This window comes from Carassius gibelio, chromosome B18 (assembly GCF_023724105.1).
Source record: "Carassius gibelio isolate Cgi1373 ecotype wild population from Czech Republic chromosome B18, carGib1.2-hapl.c, whole genome shotgun sequence".
NCBI lineage: Eukaryota > Metazoa > Chordata > Actinopteri > Cypriniformes > Cyprinidae > Carassius > Carassius gibelio.
In genome coordinates, this window is record NC_068413.1 from 16,019,520 (window position 1) to 16,040,285 (window position 20,766).

General features: G+C 35.4%; 2 long non-coding RNA genes across 7 annotated transcripts in view; one reads left to right on the forward strand and one right to left on the reverse strand.

The window, feature by feature from the left end:
• The window catches only part of LOC127977830 (uncharacterized), a 42,600-nt gene extending 27,275 nt beyond the window's left edge, over positions 1–15,325 (forward strand). For 2 of the 5 annotated variants that reach the window (XR_008158369.1, XR_008158367.1), the window contains exons 2-8: positions 12,674–12,943; positions 13,067–13,150; positions 13,850–13,917; positions 14,004–14,100; positions 14,234–14,298; positions 14,401–14,613; positions 14,702–15,325. This is a non-coding gene — a long non-coding RNA (uncharacterized LOC127977830). Of the gene's footprint in view, positions 1–289; positions 524–12,136; positions 12,944–13,066; positions 13,151–13,849; positions 13,918–14,003; positions 14,101–14,233; positions 14,299–14,400; positions 14,614–14,701 lie in introns of those variants that run through there. The other 3 variants (XR_008158370.1, XR_008158366.1, XR_008158368.1) reach the window with 3 other exon arrangements.
• Positions 15,326–17,489: 2,164 nt separating this feature from the next.
• Positions 17,490–20,545, reverse strand: LOC127977095 (uncharacterized). 2 transcript variants are annotated; one of them, XR_008158090.1, is made up of 4 exons: positions 20,315–20,545; positions 19,006–19,235; positions 18,799–18,882; positions 17,490–18,151 (listed from the first exon to the last, which is right to left on the reverse strand). It is a non-coding gene; the product is annotated as an uncharacterized LOC127977095 (long non-coding RNA). The 2 variants fall into 2 exon arrangements; XR_008158091.1 differs by having other exon boundaries at positions 20,305–20,545.
• Positions 20,546–20,766: the final 221 nt, after the last annotated feature.

The following is a 20,766-nucleotide window of genomic DNA, read 5'->3' on the forward strand; positions in this document are numbered from 1 at the left end:
GACAGGTTTGTTTTTACAACGTCTAAATGGTTATTAGTGTTGAGTGTGGATCTGGAAAGTTAGCTTGTAGAATTGGGCTAAACATAAATATTTTGCTTTCTCAGAGGAAATTCTTCAGGCCTGATGCTACCAGAAGTAGAGCAACCACTGAACTAGAACTGCATGTTTTATCTGAGTGATCCGAGCAGGAACAGGAAGAACAGAAACACCTTGCAGAATTTTGAGCAGGTAAACTCAGGTAACAGCACAGCAGGCCAAACTTCTCATGTTTTTGTATAGCCCTAAAACAACCCGTTCTCATCAGTCTGCGTATAAATAACACGACTTTACACTTTCTATTTGCGTGTAATGCATACGCCAAATGCCATTTTTGCGTGCATATGATACGCCAATCCTTCCCATTAATTTCGGTGGAGAGCAGATGCGTCCAAATAACACGCATCATCTTCAGCGGCAGTGACGTCACCAGCGAGGCTCGTTCAGTTCACCTGATGCGCGGACACCTTCAAACAGGTAAGCAAGGGTAAATATTTTTTTTTTTCTTCTTCTTTTTGTAATGATATCACGTGGTTAAGCGTATTGTTTTAATTATTTCAGTATTTCTGCATCACGTTAGACAGGGTCGTGTTTTTAAAGGGCAGTTTATGCTACGAGGCTGACTCCAGCTCCTTATTCGCCAGCTCCTTATTCGCCGAACTATCCATTCCACCTTAAAAATGTCTAGTGTTTGTTAATCCTTCCCTGTCAGTGCTATTGGTTGTATTTTTTAAAGGGACAGTTGCTCAAAACTGGCTTGCTTCAGACAGCAGTTAACAATGAACGGTAAAAATATAAAGTTATGTAAAAATGTATTGTATGTTTCAATACATAATGCACGTGACTTGCGAATGCAAGTTCTTTTTTTTATTTAAACGCCATGCCTTACTCAATGTCTTTTTCAACATACCCTGTATGAATAAAACAAGATAATATTGTTTGCAGCTCTTATGTAATCTTTATTAAAATGTATCCATTACTGTAAAAGATTAAATAAACATACATTATTTAACTGTCACACAAAATCTTGTATTACTGCAATTTCTGATGTGCTGTTGAAGAAACGTGCCCTACTCAACTGTATCCCGACAAAGCATATTGGGCATGTCATTTTTTTATTTCAAAGGTTCTCAAAAAAAGGATTACCTACAGGGCAAGAGTAATTCACTCTCTAACGAAATCCTTTATTAGACCATCTTCTGATTTTTTATTATGGAAATAAAACCCAGACAAAAAATGCCCTCCAAAGCATCTGTATTTGACGAAAAAGCATATTGGGCATGTCATAATTTTTTTTTTGAAAGGTTCTCAAACAAATGAGCATGTAGAGGGCAAGAGTAATTCACTCTCTAACGAAATCCTGCATTAGAACATTTTCTGATGTTTTATTATGGAAATATGACCCAGAGAAAATGCTCTCAATAGCGAATTTATGGGCCGAAAAAGCATATTGGGCATGGCATCATTTTCTTGTTTCAAAGGTTCTCAAAAAAAGGAGCATGTAGAGGGCAAGAGTAATTCACTCTCTAACGAGATCCTGCATTAGAACATTTTCTGATGTTTTATTATAGAAATATGACCCAGAGAAAATGCCCTCAAAAGCAACTTTATAGGCCGAAAAAGCATATTTGGCATGTCATCATTTTTGTGTTTCAAAGGTTCTCAAAAAAGGAGCATGTAGAGGGCAAGAGTAATTCACTCTCTAACGAGATCCTGCATTAGAACATTTTCTGATGTTTTATTATGGAAATATGACCCAGAGAAAAGGCCCTCAAAAGCAACTTCATGGGCGAAAAAGCATATTTGGCATGTCATAATTTTTTTGTTTCAAAGGTTCTCAAAAAAAAGGAGCACGTAGAGGGCAAGAGTAATTCACTCTCTAATGAGATCCTGCATTAGAACATTTTCTGATGTTTTATTACGAAAATATGACACAGAAAAAATGCTCTCAATAGCAACTTTATGGCCGAAAAAGCATATTGGGCATGTCATAATTTTCTTGTTTCAAAGGTTCTCAAAAAAAGGAGCACGTAGAGGGCAAGAGTAATTCACTCTCTAATGAAATCCTGCATTAGACCATCTTCAGATGTTTTATTATGGAAATATAACCCAGAGAATATGACATCCAAGGCATCTGTATATGCCAAAAAAGCATAATTGGCATGTCATCATTTTTGTGTTTTAAAGGTTCTCAAAAAAGGGACCATGTAAAGGGAAAGAGTAATTCACTCTCTAACAAGATCCTACATTAGAACATTTTCTGATGTTTTATTATGGAAATATGACCCAGAGAATATGCCCTCAAAAGCAACTTCATGAGCCGAAAAAGAATATTTGGCATGTCATATTTTTTTTGTTTCAAAGGTTCTCAAAAAATGAGCATGTAGAGGGCAAGAGTAATTCACTCTCTAACGAGATCCTGCATTAGAACATTTTCTGATGTTTTATTACGGAAATATGACACAGAGAAAATGCTCTCAATAGCAACTTTATGGCCGAAATAGCATATTGGGCATGTAATAATTTTCTTGCTTCAAAGGTTCTCAAAAAAAAAGAGTACGTGGAAGGCAAGAGTAATTCACTCTCTAATGAAATCCTACATTAGACAATTTTCTGATGTTTTATTACGAAAATATGACACAGAGAAAATGCTCTCAATAGCAACTTTATGGCCGAAAAAGCATATTGGGCATGACAACATTTTCTTGTTTCAAAGGTTCTCAAAAAAGGAGCATGTAGAGGGCAAGAGTAATTCACTCTCTAACGAGATCCTGCATTAGAACATTTTCTGATGTTTTATTATGGAAATATGACCCAGAGAATATGCTCTCAATAGAAACTTTATGAGACGAAAAAGCATATTTGGCATGTCATAATTTTCTTGTTTCAAAGGTTCTCAAAAAAAGGAGTACGTAGAGGGCAAGAGTAATTCTGTCTGTAACGAGATCCTGCATTAGAACATTTTCTGATGTTTTATTATGGAAATACGATCCAGAGAAAATGCCTTCCAAAGCAACAGTATATGCGACAAAGCATATTTGGCATGGCATAATTTTCTTGTTTCAAAGGTTCTCAAAAAACGGAGCATGTAGAGAGCAAGAGTAATTCATTCTCTAACAAAATCCTGCATTAGAACATTTTCTGATGTTTTATTATGGAATTATAACCCAGAGAATATTACCTCCAAAGCAACTGTATATGCGAAAAAGCATATTAGGCATGGCATCATTTTCTTGTTTCAAAGGTTCTCAAAAAAAGGAGCATGTAGAGGGCAAGAGTAATTCACTCTCTAACAAAATCCTGCATAAGAACATTTTCTGATGTTTTATCATGGAAATATAACCCAGAGAATATGCCCTCCAAAGCATCTGCATATGTCAAAAAAGCATATTGGGCATGACAACATTTTCTTATTTCAAAGGTTCTCAAAAAAAGGAGCATGTAGAGGGCAAGAGTAATTCACTTTCTAACGAGATCCTGCATTAGAACATTTTCTGATGTTTTATTACGGAATTATGACACAGAGAAAATGCTCTCAATAGCAACTTTATGACCAAAAAAGCATATTGGGCATGTCATAATTTTCTTGTTTCAAAGGTTCTCAAAAAAAGGAGCACGTAGAGGGCAAGAGTAATTCACTCTCCAACGAAATCCTGCATTAGAACTTTTTCTGATGTTTTATTATGGAATTATAACCAAGAGAATATTACCTCCAAAGCAACTGTATATGCGAAAAAGCATATTAGGCATGGCATCATTTTCTTGTTTCAAAGGTTCTCAAAAAAAGGAGCATGTAGAGGGCAAGAGTAATTCACTCTCTAACAAAATCCTGCATAAGAACATTTTCTGATGTTTTATCATGGAAATATAACCCAGAGAATATGCCCTCCAAAGCATCTGCATATGTCAAAAAAGCATATTGGGCATGACAACATTTTCTTATTTCAAAGGTTCTCAAAAAAAGGAGCATGTAGAGGGCAAGAGTAATTCACTTTCTAACGAGATCCTGCATTAGAACATTTTCTGATGTTTTATTACGGAATTATGACACAGAGAAAACGCTTTCAATAGCAACTTTATGACCAAAAAAGCATATTGGGCATGTCATAATTTTCTTGTTTCAAAGGTTCTCAAAAAAAGGAGCACGTAGAGGGCAAGAGTAATTCACTCTCCAACAGAATCCTGCATTAGAACTTTTTCTGATGTTTTATTATGGAATTATAACCCAGAGAATATTACCTCCAAAGCAACTGTATATGCGAAAAAGCATATTAGGCATGGCATCATTTTCTTGTTTCAAAGGTTCTCAAAAAAAGGAGCATGTAGAGGGCAAGAGTAATTCACTCTCTAACAAAATCCTGCATAAGAACATTTTCTGATGTTTTATCATGGAAATATAACCCAGAGAATATGCCCTCCAAAGCATCTGCATATGTCAAAAAAGCATATTGGGCATGACAACATTTTCTTATTTCAAAGGTTCTCAAAAAAAGGAGCATGTAGAGGGCAAGAGTAATTCACTTTCTAACGAGATCCTGCATTAGAACATTTTCTGATGTTTTATTACGGAATTATGACACAGAGAAAATGCTCTCAATAGCAACTTTATGACCAAAAAAGCATATTGGGCATGTCTAGGGCTGGGCGATATGGAGCAAAAAATATATCTCGATATATTTTGCTATATCTCGATATACAATATATATCTCAATATCTTTATAGGAAAAATAACCCCCCAAAAACTACTGCAAAAACAAATATGCCAAATATTAAATGTTTAGGGCCCTAAGAAATGTTTTATTTTTTTTCCTCACCATATGTTTTATTGTTACATAATTCTGTTTTTTAGCATGTAATTATTTAAATGCATAAAAAAAAACAATCTCTTAAAATCTTAAAATAGCCTTATGTGAAATGTTTTTTTTTCCCTTCAGAAATTCTGTGTATTTACATTTTTCTGGTTATCAAACGAAGGCATAAAACATTCATGTAATTTATCTTTTCATTATTTAAAATTAAGCAAACTTATTTTTTTGGGGGGGTAAACAAAGGGGATTTACTATTAAAAATAAAACATGGAAGAAATGTTGTGTGATTATTCCTTAAAAAATTATGTTCGTTTCATTTTAATAGTAGTAGTAGTGGGCTATGTACATTCTGCTGAAAAATAGTAATAGATTTCTAGCAAATACTTTTATTTTACAGTTCTGTGTATGTGATACTGCAGTCTATGATGTGATATGAGCTAGTTTTACTCAAATCAAACTGTCAGATGCTCATGAAGTGACTCTCAGTGCAGTTCTGGAGATGTTCTCATATTTATTTAGTTAGAGGAAAGACGCTGAAATCAACGCAAGTGTCACGCACGCTTCCGTATGTTTAATGAATGAAGATGCGCTTCTGCGCCATTCATTAACACAGACACGCAGAACATGCAGGATTCATATTTAAATAGACTTTTCCGGGTTAATATTTGCAGATATTAGTCCATATCGCGATTTGATGTAAGTGCATGACCTACTTTTAATTCATTCAAAATTTGACAAATTCCGTGACATTCCGCGTTAAACTGTAAATTCCATTTTTATGACTGGATTCCGCGATTCCGTCCACGTTTTCTGCATCGCGGAAATCATAGGGCCCTACACAGTAGACATCTGCCTGCTGTTCGCCCAACGCCTTAAAACCGAAGTATCTCAATATTAATGGAACCAGTTGTCCTTTTTTTTTACTAGTTCTCTACACGCGAGGGGAGGGGGGACAAAAGCAATTAAAGAGGCAGGGGGCGAGCGAGCGGGGGCGAGCACAGCAAAGTGGCGGAATCACAATTAAATATAAACAATATATCGATATATACGATATGGCAAAATCCATATCGTGTTTAAAAAATATCTCGATATATTTTAAATATCGAGATATCGCCCACCCCTAGGCATGTCATAATTTTCTTGTTTCAAAGGTTCTCAAAAAAAGGAGCACGTAGAGGGCAAGAGTAATTCACTCTCTAATGTAATCCTGCATTAGACCATCTTCTGATATTTTATAATGGAAATATAACCCAGAGAAAATGCTCTCAATAGCAACTTTATGGGCCGAAAAAGCATATTTGGCATGTTATAATTTTCTTGTTTCAAAGGTTCTCAAAAACAGGAGCACGTAGAGGGCAAGAGTAATTCACTCTCTAATGAAATCCTGCATTAGAACATTTTCTGATGTTTTATTATGGAATTATAACCCAGAGAATATTACCTCCAAAGCATCTGCATATGTCAAAAAAGCATATTGGGCATGACAACATTTTCTTATTTCAAAGGTTCTCAAAAAAAGGAGCATGTAGAGGGCAAGAGTAATTCACTTTCTAACGAGATCCTGCATTAGAACATTTTCTGATGTTTTATTACGGAATTATGACACAGAGAAAACGCTCTCAATAGCAACTTTATGACCAAAAAAGCATATTGGGCATGTCATAATTTTCTTGTTTCAAAGGTTCTCAAAAAAAGGAGCACGTAGAGGGCAAGAGTAATTCACTCTCTAATGTAATCCTGCATTAGACCATCTTCTGATATTTTATCATGGAAATATAACCCAGAGAAAATGCCCTCGAAAGCAAATGTATATGCCGAAAAAGCATATTTGGCATGTCATAATTTTTGTGTTTCAAAGGTTCTCAAAAAAAGGAGCACGTAGAGGGCAAGAGTAATTCACTCTCTAACAAAATCCTTCCCCTTAGAACATTTTCTAATGTTTTATTATGGGAATATGACCCAGAGAAAATGCTCTCAATAGCAACTTTATGGGCCGAAAAAGCATATTTGGCATGTTATAATTTTCTTGTTTCAAAGGTTCTCAAAAAAGGAGCACGTAGAGGGCAAAAGTAATTCACTCTCTAATGAAATCCTGCATTAGAACATTTTCTGATGTTTTATTATGGAATTATAACCCAGAGAATATTACCTCCAAAGCAACTGTATATGCAAAAAGCATATTAGGCATGGCATCATTTTCTTGTTTCAAATGTTCTCAAAAAAGGAGCATGTAGAGGCCAAGAGTAATTCACTTTCTAACGAGATCCTGCATTACAACATTTTCTGATGTTTTATTACGAAAATATGACACAGAGAAAATGCTCTCAATAGCAAAAAAGGAGCACGTAAAGGGCAAGAGTAATTCACTCTCTAATGTAATCCTGCATATTTAAGTTGTGATTCCCACTACACTATCATATACAAATGCTTTGGAGGGCATTTTCTCTTTCTTGGGTCATATTTCCATATTAAAACATCAAAAAAAGTTCAAATGCAGGATTTCATTAGAGAGTGAATTTCTCTTGCCCTCTACGTGCTCCTTTTTTTGAGAACTTTTGAAACAAGAAAATTATGACAAGCCTAATATGCTTTTTCGCATACAGTTGCTTTGGAGGGCATTTTCTCTGGGTCATATTTCCATAATAAATCACCAGAAAATGTTCTAATGCAGGATCTCATAAGAGAGTGAATTACTCTTGCCCTCTACGTGCTCCTTTTTTGAGAACCTTTAAAACAAGAAAATGTTGTCATGCCTAATATGCTTTTTCGCATATACATTTGCTTTCGAGGGCATTTTCTCTGGGTTATATTTCCATAATAAAATATCAGAAAATGTTCTAATGCAGGATTTTGTTAGAGAGTGAATTACTCTTGCCCTCTACATGCTCCTTTTTTGAGAACCTTTGAAACAAAAAAATTGTGACATACCAAATATGCTTTTTGGCCCATAAAGTTGCTAATGAGGGCATTTTCTCTGGGTCATATTTCCATAATAAAACATCAGAAAATGTTCTAATGCAGGATCTCGTTAGAGAGTGAATTACTCTTGCCCTCTATGTGCTCCTTTTTTTGAGAACCTTTGAAACAAGAAAATGTTTTCATGCCCAATATGCTTTTTCGACATACAGTATTGTTCAAAATAATAGCAGTACAATGTGACTAACCAGAATAATCAAGGTTTTTCGTATATTTTTTTATTGCTACGTGGCAAACAAGTTACCAGTAGGTTCAGTAGATTGTCAGAAAACAAATGAGACCCAGCATTCATGATATGCACGCTCTTAAGGCTGTGCAATTGGGCAATTAGTTGAATTAGTTGAAAGGGGTGTGTTCAAAAAAATAGCAGTGTGGCATTCAATCACTGAGGTCATCAATTTTGTGAAGAAACAGGTGTGAATCAGGTGGCCCCTATTTAAGGATGAAGCCAACACTTCTTGAACATGCATTTGAAAGCTGAGGAAAATGGGTCGTTCAAGACATTGTTCAGAAGAACAGCGTACTTTGATTAAAAAGTTGATTAGAGAGGGGAAAACCTATAAAGAGGTGCAAAAAATGATAGGCTGTTCAGCTAAAATGATCTCCAATGCCTTAAAATGGAGAGCAAAACCAGAGAGACGTGGAAGAAAACGGAAGACAACCATCAAAATGGATAGAAGAATAACCAGAATGGCAAAGGCTCAGCCAATGATCACCTCCAGGATGATCAAAGACAGTCTGGAGTTACCTGTAAGTACTGTGACAGTTAGAAGACGTCTGTGTGAAGCTAATCTATTTTCAAGAATCCCCCTCAAAGTCCCTCTGTTAAAAAAAAGGCATGTGCAGAAGAGGTTACAATTTGCCAAAGAACACATCAACTGGCCTAAAGAGAAATGGAGGAACATTTTGTGGACTGATGAGAGTAAAATTGTTCTTTTTGGGTCCAAGGGCCACAGGCAGTTTGTGAGACGACCCCCAAACTCTGAATTCAAGCCACAGTACACAGTGAAGACAGTGAAGCATGGAGGTGCAAGCATCATGATATGGGCATGTTTCTCCTACTATGGTGTTGGGCCTATTTATCGCATACCAGGGATCATGGATCAGTTTGCATATGTTAAAATACTTGAAGAGGTCATGTTGCCCTATGCTGAAGAGGACATGCCCTTGAAATGGTTGTTTCAACAAGACAATGACCCAAAACACACTAGTAAACGGGCAAAGTCTTGGTTCCAAACCAACAAAATTAATGTTATGGAGTGGCCAGCCCAATCTCCAGACCTTAATCCAATTGAGAACTTGTGGGGTGATATCAAAAATGCTGTTTCTGAAGCAAAACCAAGAAATGTGAATGAATTGTGGAATGTTGTTAAAGAATCATGGAGTGGAATAACAGCTGAGAGGTGCCACAAGTTGGTTGACTCCATGCCACACAGATGTCAAGCAGTTTTAAAAAACTGTGGTCATACAACTAAATATTAGTTTAGTGATTCACAGGATTGAAAAAAAATGTGTGTACAAAATAGTTTTGAGTTTGTACAGTCAAAGGTAGACACTGCTATTTTTTTGAACACACCCCTTTCAACTAATTGCCCAATTGCACAGCCTTAAGAGCGTGCATATCATGAATGCTGGGTCTTGTTTGTTTTCTGACAATCTACTGAACCTACTGGTAACTTGTTTGCCACGTAGCAATAAAAAATATACTAAAAACCTTGATTATTCTGGTTAGTCACATTGTACTGCTATTATTTTGAACAATACTGTACAGATGCTTTGGAGGGCATTTTCTCTGGGTTATATTTCCATAATAAAACATCAGAAAATGTTCTAATGCAGGATTTTGTTAGAGAGTGAATTACTCTTGCCCTCTACATGCTCCTTTTTTTTAAAACCTTTGAAACAAGAAAATGATGCCATGCCTAATATGCTTTTTCGCATATACAGTTGCTTTGGAGGTAATAATCTCTGGGTTATAATTCCATAATAAAACATCAGAAAATGTTCTAATGCAGGATTTCGTTGGAGAGTGAATTACTCTTGCCCTCTACATTCTCCTTTTTTGAGAACCTTTGAAACAAGAAAATTATAACATGCCAAATATGCTTTTTTGTCCTATGAAGTTGCTATTGAGAGCATATTCTATGGGTCATATTTCCGTAATAAAACATCAGAAAATGTTCTAAGGCAGGATTTTGTTATAGAGTGAATTACTCTTGCCCTCTACATGCTCCTTTTTTTGAGAACCTTTGAAACAAGAAAATGATGACATGCAAAATATGCTTTTTAGGCCCATAAATTCGCTATTGAGAGCATTTTCTCTGGGTTATATTTCCATAATAAAACATCAAAAAATGATCTAATGCAGGATTTTGTTAGAGAGTGAATTACTCTTGCTCTCTACATGCTCCGTTTTTTGAGAACCTTTGAAACAAGAAAATTATGACATGCCAAATATGCTTTTTTGGCTCATAAAGTTGCTATTGAGAGCATTTTCTCTGGGTCATATTTCCATAATAAAACATCAGAAAATGTTCTAATGCAGGATCCTGTTAGAGACAGAATTACTCTTGCCCTCTACGTACTCCTTTTTTTGAGAACCTTTGAAACAAGAAAATTATGACATGCCAAATATGCTTTTTCGGCTCATAAAGTTGCTATTGAGAGCATTTTCTCTGGGTTATATTTCCAAAATAAAACATCAGAAAATGTTCTAATGCAGGATCTCGTTAGAGAGTGAATTACTCTTGCCCTCTACATGCTCCTTCTTTTAAAAACCTTTGAAACAAGAAAATGTTGTCATGCCCAATATGCTTTTTCGGCATACAGATGCCTTTGATGTCATTTTCTCTGGGTTATATTTCCATAATAAAACATCAGAAAATGTTCTAATGCAGGATTTCGTTAGAGAGCGAATTACTCTTGCCCTCTACATGCTCATTTGTTTGAGAACCTTTCAAACAAAAAAATTATGTCATGCCCAATATGCTTTTTCGTCAAATACAGATGCTTTGGAGGGCATTTTTTCTCTGGGTCATATTTCCATAATAAAACATCAGAAGATGGTCTAATAAAGGATTTCGTTAGAGAGCGAATTACTCTTGCCCTCTACATGCTCATTTGTTTGAGAACCTTTCAAACAAAAAAATTATGTCATGCCCAATATGCTTTTTCGTCAAATACAGATGCTTTCGAGGGCATTTTTTGTCTGGGTTATATTTCCATAATAAAAAATCAGAAGATGGTCTAATAAAGGATTTCGTTAGAGAGTGAATTACTCTTGCCCTGTAGGTAATCCTTTTTTTGAGAACCTTTGAAATAACAAAATGACATGCCCAAAATGCTTTGTCGGAATACAGTTGAGTACGGCACGTTTCTTCAACAGCACATCAGAAATTGCAGTAATACAAGATTTTGTGTGACAGTTAAATAATGTATGTTTATTTAATATTTTACAGTAATGGATACATTTTAATAAAGATTACATAAGAGCTGCAAACAATATTATCTTGTTTTATTCATACAGGGTATGTTGAAAAAGACATTGAGTAAGGCATGGCGTTTAAATAAAAAAAAGAACTTGCATTCGCAAGTCACGTGCATTATGTATTGAAACATACAATACATTTTTACATAACTTTATATTTTTACCGTTCATTGTTAACTGCTGTCTGAAGCATGCCAGTTTTGAGCAACTGTCCCTTTAAAAAATACAACCAATAGCACTGACAGGGAAGGATTAACAACCACTAGACATTTTTAAGGTGGAATGGATAGTTCGGCGAATAAGGAGCTGGCGAATAAGGAGCTGGAGTCAGCCTCGTGTTTATGCTCAAATTATGGGTCAGTGGGCTGCTCAGCTAACTTAGCCTACCATTGTCATTAGCCTAAGCTAACCTGTACTGTTTATAGACCTGTTGCAGTTTTAAATAAATTTATGATGTGACATATGGGTCTTCAGCTTTTAGACATGACTAATACAAGCACAACAAAGCACCCAACCCAATATCGCGTGATAATCGTGATCGTGTAAAAAGTCCACACATTTAGCATATTTTTACAATACTAGCCTAACTTTTGCTTGACCACGTCATGTGTAGCCAATACACACACAGTAACTACAGCATATTTACCATGCTTCTCCTACTGTAACCGTAGTTTTACTCTGGACTTTGTAACACACATAACCACGACATTTACTATGGGTTTACCATAGTAACCATAGTTTTACTCTGGTATTTGTAGTTACTAACACACAATAACCACGACATTTACTATGGGTTTACCATAGTAACCATAGTTTTACTCTGGTATTTGTATTCACTAACACACATAACCACGACATTTACTATGGGTTTACCATAGTAACCATAGTTTTACTCTGGTATTTGTAGTTACTAACACACAATAACCACGACATTTACTATGGGTTTACCATAGTAACCATGGTTTTACTCTGGTATTTGTAGTTACTAACACACAGTAACCACGACATTTACTATGGGTTTACCATAGTAACCATAGTTTTACTCTGGTATTTGTATTTACTAACACACAATAACCACGACATTTACTATGGGTTTACCATAGTAACCATAGTTTTACTCTGGTATTTGTAGTTACTAACACACAATAACCACGACATTTACTATGGGTTTACCATAGTAACCATAGTTTTACTCTGGTATTTGTAGTTACTAACACACAATAACCACAACACTTACCAGGATTTTACCACAGTAACTGTGTTTTTACTCTACACTATTTGTAAAGCACAGTAACCACTAAGTTTGCCATGCCTTTAATATCTTTTTGTGATGTAATTGTAATTCAGTGTTTTTTCTGTCTTGCAGTTACGTCGGATTACATACTCCACAACAACCTGTAATCCAGCAGATCTTTAAAGAAGCCATCTCTTGTAAAATCTCTCTCTCTCTCTCTCTCTCTCTCTCTCTCTCTCTCTCTCTCTCTCTCTCTCTCTCTCTCTCTCTCTCTCTCTCTCTCTCTCTCTCTCTCGCTCTGCTAGAATTAACAGGGAACTTCAACTCCACGCTCCCAATGCTGATATTGAAGAAGCTGTCAAGGGGGCTGAACAAGTCCTTCAAAGGATCAACCCTTCACAGGTAATGTTGAAGACTCTTAGTTATAACTGATTTGCTTTAATGAACGCATCCTTATATTGTGTTAATCAAATATTTTGGTCACAGATCATTTTAACACACTGTCTCAACATGTTTATATTTCAGGAAGGCCTGTCATGTGATTTGAATTTGACCATCTTGTGCATTTATGAAGAAGACCAAAAGCTGCAAAGGCAAACACTTCCAATGGTACGTCAGATACATTTTTCTCAGCATTTGATGTTTCTTAAATTTTGGTTCACTTAGCCCATCAGGAAGAACACTCAACAAAGAGCATGTTGTAGTAGTAATAATTCATCCAATAATCATATTATATTGCACAAGCGTACTTGTACAAAATTCTTTTACTCCTACTGCTGTTATTGGCCATTACCACAGCTCCCATCAGATTGTGCCCATTGTAAGAGTGTTTATATCATGAAGTTTAAATGAAGTCCATTGTATTCTTTATTAATCTTTACAAATTGGTGCCGCCTCTTCCTGTTTCAACAGTACATGATATCTGTCCACACCTCATAGTCTGCCTTTCTTTCTATGGTGATGTTACTGAACACATCTGTCTTAGAAGCAAGAGAATGGAAATCCTAGTTTAACTTTTCAAGTGCTACAAATCAGATCTTCAATGAATTTGGGCAATCAGATCACTTAAAGTTGTTCACACAAAGACCAATAACTATAATGAGAAGTATTTTAGCATCCACACCAACAGACAATACTGTTCTCTTAAATCTCTTAAATGTTCCCCTCATTCTGTTAAATTTATACACAAAATTCTGCCTTTCTCTGCCTTTTTCACTTCATCTTCATGCTGTACTCCCTCACTCACACATTCTTTTATGCTCTGTTGTAAGGCAGAAACTGAGAGTTTGCATGATGGTATTTTCTCAGACGCTGAATCTGATGTGTACAGATGAACTCAGGAGCCTACTAGAGTTGCCAAGGAACTTGTGCTTGAAGTATATAATTATATCTGCTTCATTTATATTTTTAAACAACAATAATGATTAAACATGGGGTCAATAAATATTTTCTTGTTTTACAGCTGAAGACCAGAAACGCAAAGAAAATCAGTCAAACCAGTCCTAAAGAAATGAGGAATGAACATGGACTTCTTGTGCCCCAAAAGAAAAGACAGAAAGGTGAAAAGTTTCACATTTCAATTTGTATGTCTGAATTCAATGCAGTTATGTGTGGTACAACATTGATGTTGATCTCTCAAAAGACTTTTCAAGTCCGCAGTTATGGTTTTTCACATATACATCTTTTTTATAGCTCCTAAAATGAGCAGATAAGCTGTGCATCATCTCTGTGATTTGGGAAGGAAATGACTGAATATGGTGAGTACTGACACCTGCAACTGTATTCACCAACACTATTACTCTAGAATGGTTATTGCTGTTATTGCTGACTTATTGTTTTGTCTGTTTGTTTGAATTAAGATGAAGCCAGATGATGAAGATATCGATTGAATGGCCACCGAGTGCATCACTGCTACCTGAACCCATCAGTTATCTGCTGTGAAGACTGCATTCACAAACCGCTCTACTGCGACAGCTCAGATGTTACGGCCTGTAAAAGTAAACATCACAGCTAAACAACGAGAGCTAGTTGTGGTGGGATTCTTTTGGCCAATATCCCCAACAAGAATCAATGTTAAGTCCAGTGCAACAATTATAAATAAAAATACTATATATTGTTTATTGATTTACCATAACCTAAATACATGTTTTGGCCCTCCAGGACATCTAGACCAGGTGGAGTGTGAGGAGGACCGTCAGAGACTCCAGCCAGCCGAGCCATGGATTGCTCTCACTGTTACCATCAGGCAGACGTTATCATAGAATCTACACCAGCAGACAGTGAGACAAGTTCCTTTCACAGGCAATCAGACTGAACTGAACTCATACCAGTAAAACCATACACACCCCACCAACCTCATATGCCCTGCACTCTTATCAGTTATGCTGACTGGACTCAATATTATTATGCACCTTGACATTCTGTTTGCACTAATTCATACCGTGCTTTACTGCAGAGATGTATGTGTACTGTGATTATTATTGTTTTCAATTCATGCTCTTTGTATAGCATAATTTTTAACATATATTGTTCTCTACCTGAATTGAGTCCCTTATATATGTGTGTTGCATATATATATATATATATATATATATATATATATATATATATATATATATATATATATATATATATATATATATTCAGAATTTGTATTTCATATATATTCATGAATTAATTCATTTGTCATCCATACTGTCACGCTGCAGTCTGCACCCAAGACTTTCATCACCTGTATACTTGTGTTCATTGTATTGTGACAATAAAGATATTTGATTTAAATTAGTTACATGTCTTTTGTTCATCAGTTGTGCTGTAGGGTGCTGCATAACAACTGCAAAAAAAATGTATGACATGGAAGATTATGATATGTCCAGGACATGGACAAGCAAGAAGAGGAAGAAAAGCAGGAGAGCTCTAAAAACTTGATGTGATTCTTTGGGGCTCAAGGCATTTCATCATGCATGCATTTGCATGGCTTCATCTGATTAGAAAAACATGGTTTTAACATAACCCATTTTTAATATTGTTAAAAATTGTATATCATTTGTCTTAATACACTACTTTAGTTGTCTTTATGTTGTATCCTCCAGTAAAGTACTGCACATGGTGTTGGATAATAAAGTAGGGTGAATATTCTATATTAAGAATGGTGTTTGGTAAATACACCATTTAATTTTGTAAACAATAGATAAATGTGTTTTAATTAAGAAATGAACATTTGGTTACATTAATGACATTCAGTTAGATGAAGGGCAGGCTGAAAGCTGCATTAGAAGATACTGCATGGACTATAATGCTGCAGGAATTTCATGCACAACTGAAGGTGATGGACAAGGGAAAGATCAACATGAATCCAGTACTGTATAATAAGCAAGATGAGCATGCACATTACTGATGTTTAGTACCCGAGGAGGACAAATATGAGGAGTATTTTACACAGAGACACAAATTAGCTCTTAATATTATGATTCTTTGCATTGCATGAATTGTATGGCTTTGCACTATAAACTACACACTCTCTGTACCTTGTCTTACTGAATGACACATTGACACTGTGAAAGTACAATGAAGTGTCACAGTATGTATTGGTTGTTTAAATTGGTGTCTTTGTTTACTTTCAATACTGTATCCTTGCACCTGATATAATTCAATATTTGGAGCCTATTCCAAATAGGCACTGATGTATATTTTTATGGTTCTATTCTTATTCTAAGATAAACATGACTTACAACTTACATATTGGCAATTTGTTGAAAAGAAAAACTTAAAAATTATGACTCAGCACAGTCTGTTGTCCATGATGAGAAAAGGTATGTGTATGTTTTACTGCCCTTCCATCTTCAAGGGCCCAGTAGAGTCCCTTAGAAGAGCAAAAAAATGTAAATTTCAAATGGCTGTAAATCAAAGTCTGATTTTAGTGTCAAAGAAAAAATTGGCAGGACAACTACTTATGCTATGCTAATTAAATAATGTTGGACAGAGTTTTCAAACATATATGGAAAGGTGGTATAAAGGTGTTTAAAAAAGTGCACTTAGTAAAATATCGAATTTCAGCCTGCCTCTTAAATATGTCATTAATGTTTACACAATGAACATGTTTAGATGACCCTTTGTTAAAAAAGATTGCATTTTCCCATTTTTTTCATTATTAAACATTTTAAACTACATTACCCATAAGCCTCTGCCATTCTATCGTTTGAACGCGAGTAATATTAGCGCTGGTATTTGGAGTTTATTGGAGTTGTGCTTAGGGTTAGGGTTACGATTTCGGTAAAGAGATAATTTCTCACCACATAGCAACACTGCATTGTTAACTGAAGGTGTTACTGACGTAATAATTACAGTCAAACGGACTTTGCAACATTAAGCGGTTTATAATTTGGGTTAAAAGATAGTCCAATCACAGCGAGTTCTGCGAGAGCCAAGGGAACGTCAAAGCCAATGGCAACCCAGTTGAGCAGAGGCGTCACACTAACTTGTACATATATGGTCATTTATGCCGGGAGCTTCCGGGTTCCTGTAGTGAATGGACAGAAGCTGCAGTTACCCTGATGCAGCAAGAAATACGTTGATTAAAGGTGTTTTTTTTGTTTTGTGTTTTAACGAAGGTATAATGATTCCCATTGTATTGAATAGGCTACATTGTTTACACTAATATTAGTGTACAGTACTTAAACTCAAAAGTTTGCATATACTGTGTGAAAAATAAATGTCAAAATGTTTCATTTGCTCAAAAAAAAAAAACACCTCTGAAGATTATTTAAATACAATATTTTTCTACTACTCAATTTTCCTTCTGTAATATTTACAATGTATTTATAGTGTATTAAAGGTAAACAATTTATCACATCTACGTTTCATGGAAATGGACCCTAAAAACTTGCCATTCTTAGATCCACCAGTCGAACTACAGGAATAGAAAACAAACAAACAAACATCATGACATCAATCACTCATTGTCTAGTCATTTTACAGTGTTTATTGATATGTCAAACTTTTCGCAGATAAACATAGTGCCCAGAACAGTCTCTCTCCAGTTTATTCCACTATATAAAAAAAACGAAAAGTTGATAAAAAAAATGCATAGAGGTAACTAAGTGAAAACAAACAAACAAAATAGCTACAGAAACTCCCTTCAAAAAACATAAGTTTAATATTCAAAAATAAAAAGGGAATTTGTTTACAGAAATCCTGACAAAAGATGCCAAAGAATAATCAAGGCTACAGTTGAAAATATATTGTTTTCTTCCCTTTATCAACCAAATAGGCAAAAATGATTAAGAACAATGCTCCAATATTTTACAATTATCACCTTTAAAAACATATATCCTGTAATCATTGTTTGCTTCTATTGTGAATAAATGCAAAACAAATAAATGGTTAATAATAATTATTATTATTATGTGTATATATATATATATATATATATATATATATATATATATATACAGGAGTGCTTATAGTAGAGATTGGAGTGATGAATGTAGAGGTTGGCAGTAAAGGACTGAGAGCAGATGTGTCACACAAGAGAGGAAGATCTGGAAGCTTTTGAATGGGCTGATATTGTGAAGAGCTGATGAAGAATGATTAAGTAATCTGTGAGAAATCCTGCAAGAAGAAACAAAGATAATTTATCACATTATGAACAACAAAAACACTGACAACAACAAATGGCAGAATACAACATACTGTAACTGCAGTGTGCATAGCAGTAATTGTACAGTACTGTCTGTTGGTGTGGATGCTAAAATACTTCTCATTATAGTTATTGGTCTTTGTGTGAACAACTTTAAGTGATCTGATTGCCCAAATTCATTGAAGATCTGATTTGTAGCACTTGAAAAGTTAAACTAGGATTTCCATTCTCTTGCTTCTAAGACAGATGTGTTCAGTAACATCACCATAGAAAGAAAGGCAGACTATGAGGTGTGGACAGATATCATGTACTGTTGAAACAGGAAGAGGCGGCACCAATTTGTAAAGATTAATAAAGAATACAATGGACTTCATTTAAACTTCATGATATAAACACTCTTACAATGGGCACAATCTGATGGGAGCTGTGGTAATGGCCAATAACAGCAGTAGGAGTAAAAGTTGTAGAATTTTGTACAAGTACGCTTGTGCAATATAATATGATTATTGGATGAATTATTACTACTACAACATGCTCTTTGTTGAGTGTTCTTCCTGATGGGCTAAGTGAACCAAAATTTAAGAAACATCAAATGCTGAGAAAAATGTATCTGACGTACCATTGGAAGTGTTTGCCTTTGCAGCTTTTGGTCTTCTTCATAAATGCACAAGATGGTCAAATTCAAATCACATGACAGGCCTTCCTGAAATATAAACATGTTGAGACAGTGTGTTAAAATGATCTGTGACCAAAATATTTGATTAACACAATATAAGGATGCGTTCATTAAAGCAAATCAGTTATAACTAAGAGTCTTCAACATTACCTGTGAAGGGTTGATCCTTTGAAGGACTTGTTCAGCCCCCTTGACAGCTTCTTCAATATCAGCATTGGGAGCGTGGAGTTGAAGTTCCCTGTTAATTCTAGCAGAGCGAGAGAGAGAGAGAGAGAGAGAGAGAGAGAGAGAGAGAGAGAGAGAGAGAGATTTTACAAGAGATGGCTTCTTTAAAGATCTGCTGGATTACAGGTTGTTGTGGAGTATGTAATCCGACGTAACTGCAAGACAGAAAAAACACTGAATTACAATTACATCACAAAAAGATATTAAAGGCATGGCAAACTTAGTGGTTACTGTGCTTTACAAATAGTGTAGAGTAAAAACACAGTTACTGTGGTAAAATCCTGGTAAGTGTTGTGGTTATTGTGTGTTAGTAACTACAAATACCAGAGTAAAACCATGGTTACTATGGTAAACCCATAGTAAATGTCGTGGTTATTGTGTGTTAGTAAATACAAATACCAGAGTAAAACTATGGTTACTATGGTAAACCCATAGTAAATGTCGTGGTTATTGTGTGTTAGTAAATACAAATACCATAGTAAAACTATGGTTACTATGGTAAACCCATAGTAAATGTCGTGGTTATTGTGTGTTAGTAACTACAAATACCAGAGTAAAACTATGGTTACTATGGTAAACCCATAGTAAATGTCGTGGTTATTGTGTGTTAGTAACTACAAATACCAGAGTAAAACTATGGTTACTATGGTAAACCCATAGTAAATGTCGTGGTTATGTGTGTTAGTGAATACAAATACCAGAGTAAAACTATGGTTACTATGGTAAACCCATAGTAAATGTCGTGGTTATGTGTGTTACAAAGTCCAGAGTAAAACTACGGTTACAGTAGGAGAAGCATGGTAAATATGCTGTAGTTACTGTGTGTGTATTGGCTACACATGACGTGGTCAAGCAAAAGTTAGGCTAGTATTGTAAAAATATGCTAAATGTGTGGACTTTTTACACGATCACGATTATCACGCGATATTGGGTTGGGTGCTTTGTTGTGCTTGTATTAGTCATGTCTAAAAGCTGAAGACCCATATGCCACATCATAAATTTATTTAAAACTGCAACAGGTCTATAAACAGTACAGGTTAGCTTAGGCTAATGACAATGGTAGGCTAAGTTAGCTGAGCAGCCCACTGACCCATAATTTGAGCATAAACTGCCCTTTAAAAACACGACCCTGTCTAACGTGATGCAGAAATACTGAAATAATTAAAACAATACGCTTAACCACGTGATATCATTACAAAAAGAAGAAGAAAAAAAAAGATTTACCCTTGCTTACCTGTTTGAAGGTGTACGCGCATCAGGTGAACTGAACGAGCCTCGCTGGTGACGTCACTGCCGCTGAAGATGATGCGTGTTATTTGGACGCATCTGCTCTCCACCGAAATTAATGGGAAGGATTGGCGTATCATATGCACGCAAAAATGGCATTTGGCGTATGCATTACACGCAAATAGAAAGTGTAAAGTCGTGTTATTTATACGCAGACTGATGAGAACGGGTTGCCCTAAAAACACAAGCGGAGAAGGATTCTTTGTTTCTGACAGAAATATCAAACTCATGATGACTGCAATAGCAGTAAAATTGAAGTCCTATGCAAGGATTTATTATCATTTCATCTCAAAATGAGATGATGAAGCTACCAAAGTACCAGAGAAACTGATGTTAGTAGATTTTGTAACCTACACCATCTGGCCAAAATTGTAATAATTTTATTTATCAATATTTAAT